At 43.1% G+C, this 6,023-nt stretch overlaps 1 long non-coding RNA gene across 1 annotated transcript; it reads left to right on the top strand.

Annotated features, from left to right (window-relative positions):
- Positions 1-350: 350 nt before the first annotated feature.
- Positions 351-2,931, top strand: LOC123582157. Its single transcript, XR_006704247.1, has 3 exons — positions 351-454; positions 2,441-2,488; positions 2,702-2,931. It is a non-coding gene; the product is annotated as an uncharacterized LOC123582157 (long non-coding RNA).
- The last annotated feature ends 3,092 nt before the right edge of the window (positions 2,932-6,023 follow it).

The raw sequence follows: 6,023 nt of genomic DNA, 5'->3' as shown, positions 1-6,023 counted from the left end.
GAAACAAGCCCAAGAACATATAAATACATAGGGCTTTGTTGTTTCATTTCTTATTGTTTCATCAAGTCAGTGGCCAACAATCAATGCTTCAGAAGAAGGTAAAAGTCTTTGATAATGGACCTACCCACTAGTGTAATTCTAGAAAATAGGCTTTCTGACCTCTCCAGGAAACCAGCTTATACCATGAAATATGAAATCCACACATGCATAACTGTGAATGTTATTAATGATCATAAAACCATCCAACTCCTTTGAAAATCTAAGCCTTATTTCCGACACAATTAGCCCCTGCAGCGGACTGGTTATTCGTGGTGGAAAGATGTATTTCCTTTACTTTGTTAAACTTTACCAGTCATTAACTCTACTGAATGGAAGGCTTCTCATGTTATGGACAAATTGAAGCTTTGCCAGGAAGGGAGAGCTGCACACGAAATCTTCCTGCCTGGGTCTGGAGGTGAGTTGATAAGTTAGAAGAGTTCTGTCTGTCAGATCCACTAACACCCATGTATAAGAGTAAGTTGGTACCTTGGGTAGGCAGGAGCTGGAAACTGTATGTTTTTGGGGATTGGAGTGAGGTAATGTACCCCTCAGCCCCAACTCAGAATCTACTTCCAGGTGTGGATTAATACAATTGAGGAAACAGTTTGGTAAGCTATAGAACCTCTGTCTATAGGGTAACCTATATCCACACAGGTTGTCTGACCGACTGCCTGTCTCAGCATTCTGGAATCCCCTTCAGCTTTCACTATTCACCCTTCTCATTCATTTCAATAGGAAGAGCCAGCTTCCCACCAAATGACCCTGGTCCCTCTTCCCATTGTTAATTGGATCAAAGTCAGCGCCTGATCAAAACTGGGCCAATCAGCGCATCTTCCCAAATAACTGAAACTAGAACTGTGGGGGATCAGCTTCTCTCTGGAGTTCCTGATATGTAAACTCAGGAGCAGTCAAGGGCCATGTTCCTGTAAAAGCCAGTCTATAAAAACAGGGGACACTGGAGGAGAAGTACAGAAGGAAACAATAGCAAGTTGAAGGGAGGGGCTTCCTGGTTTCCCTACGCTCTAGGTCTTGTGTCTGTTCATAACCTAGTCTTGAGGTCTGGCTGCATCTGTGCCTCTAGTTTCCAGGAAACATCCCTGAATCCTCATTACAAACATCTTACATTAAAGAAAAATTTATACTTGCTTGAGTAGGTTTCTGTGACTTTCAATCAAAAGACTCCTGACTATTACGTATACCACTGGATAATATGTAACCATTAAAGATTGCTCATAAATAATATTTAGTGTCAAGGGAGAATGCTTATGACAAATGGTGAGTCATTAAAAAACAGCCTGTGAAATTATATAAACAGGGTGATCTTAACAGTGTGAAACAATGGAGGAGTGCAAACCATCAGGACATTATTCGTGATTATTTCTAAGTAGTGGGATTATAGGTGGGTTTCATTTTCTTCATGGTGTCTTTCTGTCTATGTATTTTATATTTTTTCATTAAAGTACGTATTCATTTTATAGTTATAAAATAAGACTTATTTATTTAAAAGTAAAAACACCTAGGAATCTTAACCTGCTTCCCTCCTGCCTTCCCCCCACCCAACACCGCAATGGGAGGCACCACTTGGGTGTAAGTGTCCTCAGCAATAAATTCCAAACACATCTAGAGAGTTTGTGAGGAGCATGAGGTGTTGAAGAGTCTGCTCGGAGAGAATTCACTCAGCAGGAGTCAAGTATACCAAGCTGGTTCATTAATAGAGCCTTGGATTTCAGGGAGGAGAAGAAATTCCAAATATAGCTGGGTACCCATCGCTCGCACCTGCCCAGCCAGTCTCCCGTGGCTCGGGTCACAGCAACAGTGTAAGTTAAAAGGAAAGGACTCTTTTGCTAGATACTCAGGGATGCAGAAGGGTATGAGCAGCCCTCACTTGGGTATCGATCCTTTAACAGAGTGTGGTGTATCAAGGGGTAGAAGCACTTTCTCACTTTCTCCCCATTTTACTGTAGACCTCTATACAGCTTTAACACCTTGAGGTCTGGGATGTTGGCAGTGGTGTTGATGGTAGTGGCAGCAACACATGGCAGAGGGGGCAGCGTTCAGGAGCAGCAGCAATCATGCATGCACACTACAGCAGTGCCCAGCAGATGCAATGCCCGTTTCCAATTAATGCAGTGGAGTGAAGGAGTCCTACAGAATTTACAGCGATGCCTGGCAAAGCCAGCAATGCCCAAGTCCAGTGGTATAAGAAGTAAAGAAATAGGAACAACGGAATAAAATGTTCGTAACTGACTGGACAGCTAAAATCGAAGCTGAAAGCTAAGACAATCCCAGAAACCCTCAGTAGACTGCCAATGCCTCATTGACCAGAATTTTGTTAAGTGGCCACCCATGCTAAAGAGAAAGCTGAGAAAGCAAGTTTCCAATTTTTCTGTTCTTAATCTAGATGTGAGCAAGGAAGAGGAATAACAGAATGAATCTTGACTCGATAAAGGTAAGTTTAAAATCAGTATAAAATTAAATATAGACAAATGTTAGGGAGAAAGATCTAGAAGAATCCTGCACTCAGATTGTAGGTTTATGACACAGAAAAATAAAATGTCTTTCCTTAAATCAAAAAAACAGTGAATGGGTGTTCATCTACATGTTTTAAATTGAAATAGATTGTTTAACATATGCTTATGTCATTCTTTATGATTCCCCACAGTAACTGCCATTTTCCACTTGTCAACGCTGGATCTCATCACATCTGGTAGATGGAGTGAATTCTACCACATTTTTTCTTCCTTTGTTTTGAAAAGAGATTTATTCTGATAAAATTCATGCTCATTATAAATATTGAAATATACAAAGAATAAAGTAAAATACAACTGTTGGGGTGAACATCCTTCCAGACAGCTCTCTTTGTGCACCTATTAAAATATTATACAAATGGGATCATGCTGTTCCGTTGTCTCCCTTTTTGCACTCAGTTACATGTGTCATAGGCAAATTTCCATGTCATCAAATAAAGATTTACATTATCATTTATATATTATCTATATAAATGTGCCACAATTTCTTTAACCAGTGATTTAGCCCTATTCATGATTATTTAGGTGAATACCCATTTTTCACTATTGCAAACAAAACTGAAATGAAATCCTTGTCTTTAGATCATTGTATGTGTTGGCAATTATTGTCTTGAGGAAAATTACAAGAAGTGGGATTGCTGGGTCAAAGGTGCACTTGTTTAAAACGTGCATTCTTTCCATCCTTGTGCACTCTGAAAAGGCTGGATCAATTTATGTCACCACCAGCCGAGCATGAAAGGGCTGAGCACCAGCTCCTCACTAGTCCAAGGTTTTGCCATTCTTCTGTTTCCTAGAGTAAAATTTCAGAAGAATTCTCTTCATTCATCTTTTATCTACTGTGGGCTTTTTTGTAGGTGCTTTTTTGCATAGGTTACCTGCTGTGTTTTTTCCTGCTTGCTTATCTCTAATTGAGGGCAGTTCTATTAGGGGCTACCACTTGCTTAAAAATGGTATGAGCAAAATCTTCTGGACTCTTTTCCCTGTTGGTTTGGTTATTACTTGGATCTTCTTATATGATTTGAGTTGAAAGGCTAGACTCTAATCATGATTTACATTCACTGATTTATTCGTTTGCCAGAATGATTTGGTGAAGGGATAGAGCCCTGATTTCCCTTCTAAATCGTCAGCACTCTTGCTCCCTAGGGGAGTTTGGGTTTCTGAAGAGGCTGGCCACTTTGGTGAGAAGTTGGGTGAGGGAGGCCCCACGTTCATCAGATGAATCTGCTCCTCTTTTATAAGTAGAGTGGATGATTAAGACAAACACAAAGCTGGATTGGGGTAAAACCCAGCTACAACAATATCCTCCTGGCTCACTGGGTCTTCCCTGAGAAAGACCACCTTCTAGATTGCTGGTGTCCAAGCACTGTCCCCAGGGGGCCCCCAGGGAGGGCTAGTTAGGCCTGTCCTTGACTAACCCTACAGCTCAGAATTAACACAATTCTACTTGACCCAGTCTCCGGGAAGAAGAGCTGACGTTTCTGACCTCAGGGTCTAGAACCACACCCCGAAAGACGAGATGCTACCCTTGATTGCCACAGCTCTGTCCTTTTGGGGCACAATATGCTATAAAGCCAAAGGGCTGCACTAGACGTACCTATTCCCTGCCCATAGACCACTCTTTCTTCTTGGAAGGCCTCAGGTCAAATATGGGGTCTCTTCCCTCAGAAAGACATTTGTTAGCAGATGAACAAGACCAGGACTGCCACAGGAGGAGCCATGTATCATCTAAGACAATAATTGTGCGTAAGCAAGAGGCAAAGTTCTCTGATTAGAACTGAAACCCCAAGAGATTGGCAGAGAGAGCATCCCTGTGAGAATCACAGTTTGTGTTTTGGGAGTCCCATCAACCAGTGCTTTAAGAAAGTATAGATGGCCAAGGGCACTCTAAGACCAGGGTCATGGACTGATTCAGTAATATCTCTAAGCTTTCTACAACTGTGCAGTTTTCTACACAGGGGCTTAACACAACACCCATTTATTATGTCTTAGTGTGTAGGTATGGAGTTTGACATAGGTCTCAGCAGGCTAAATTCAAGGTGTCAGCGGGGGCTGTGCTCTTCGCTGGAGGCTCTGGGGTAGGATCACTTCCAGGCTCACGCAGGTTGTGGGCAGAAACCAGTTGCATGCAGTTTGTAGGACTGAGGTCCCCATTTCCTTGATGGCTATTGGCCAGGGGTTCTTAGCTTTCAGAAGCCACCCACATGCCTTGGCTCATGGCCCCCATCATCTTTAAAGCCAACATCAGAGGTTCAAGTCTTATCTTCCCTGACTTCTCTTCTGCCATATCTCTCCGTTCAGCTGGGAAAGTTTCTTCTCTTTTGAGGACTTATGTGATTACATTCAGCCCACCCATATAATCCAGGATAATCTTTCCATTTTAAGATCCGTAGCCCTAATTATATCTGCAAAGTCCCTTTTGCCCTGTAACTTAACATACTCACAGTTTCCAGGGATGAGACATGGACACCCTTGGGTGGGGGGCATTATTTGGGCTACCATGACCTTTTGGGCCAGGATTAATCCAGGAGCAAGAATCTCTTCAGAGATCAGTCCAAGGAAGAACTGTATGGTTCTCATCCCTTCATTCCCCTTTCTACACATACCCATCTCTCTGGGACCAGGTGGCTCAGGCCTCCCAGCTGAAAATGTCACCAGACTAATGCCACAATGTGTCATGCTCCAAGAGAGGCTGAGCACCCGGCATAGCCCACTGACTCTGGAGAGCTGGGGGCAAGGCTGGAACTTTCACCCCAGGCCCTGAGCCGCCCAATCTGTAAACTCACTGCTGTTTCCTGAGGCTAAGCCAATATGCCTGGGAGGATCCCAAGGACTTTGGGCTCTAGTCCAATGTGCCCATAAGTGGAAAGCTCTGCTTTCCCTTTACAGGGGAACATTAAAGGCTGGGGTTGTAAGTTTCAGTATAAATATTATAATGGTATTACAGCCAGGAAGGCTAAAATACTACCCTGCCAATCAGCCTACTCCTTAATGTCCCATATAAGGAAGAGTAGCAAGAGGAGAATAAAAAATGCCATTTTTTTTTTTATTAGCCTTGTTAATGGTTGATACTCAAATGAAGAAACTGGTGAAGGGATCATTGTATGAGATGGTTGAAGTCATCCTTCCCCAACCCTCCTCTTAAATCTAAATCCAGGGGCAGTAAATGCAGGTACATGTGCCAGAAAGTGAGGAAGCCCCAACCTAACTGACTCGTTCAACCACACGTTCAGGGAGACAGAGACATGGCCAGGCCCACACTGAGGTGGCAGCATGGCCTGGAAATGCTTACCACATACCAGCAGGAAGCATGAGCACCATAAGGCCCCAAAGACCAAGACCTTCTTTGGCACAAGGTAGGAAGTTGAAGAGAGAGAAGTGAACTTGGGATGGGTGCCATTCAAGTACGGTAATCCCACTCACCAATAAAATGCAGCCGATGGACATTCTGGACTCTGA

This window comes from Leopardus geoffroyi, chromosome B3 (assembly GCF_018350155.1).
Source record: "Leopardus geoffroyi isolate Oge1 chromosome B3, O.geoffroyi_Oge1_pat1.0, whole genome shotgun sequence".
Classification (NCBI taxonomy): Eukaryota; Metazoa; Chordata; class Mammalia; order Carnivora; family Felidae; genus Leopardus; species Leopardus geoffroyi.
This window is presented reverse-complemented; position numbering and strand designations above follow the sequence as displayed.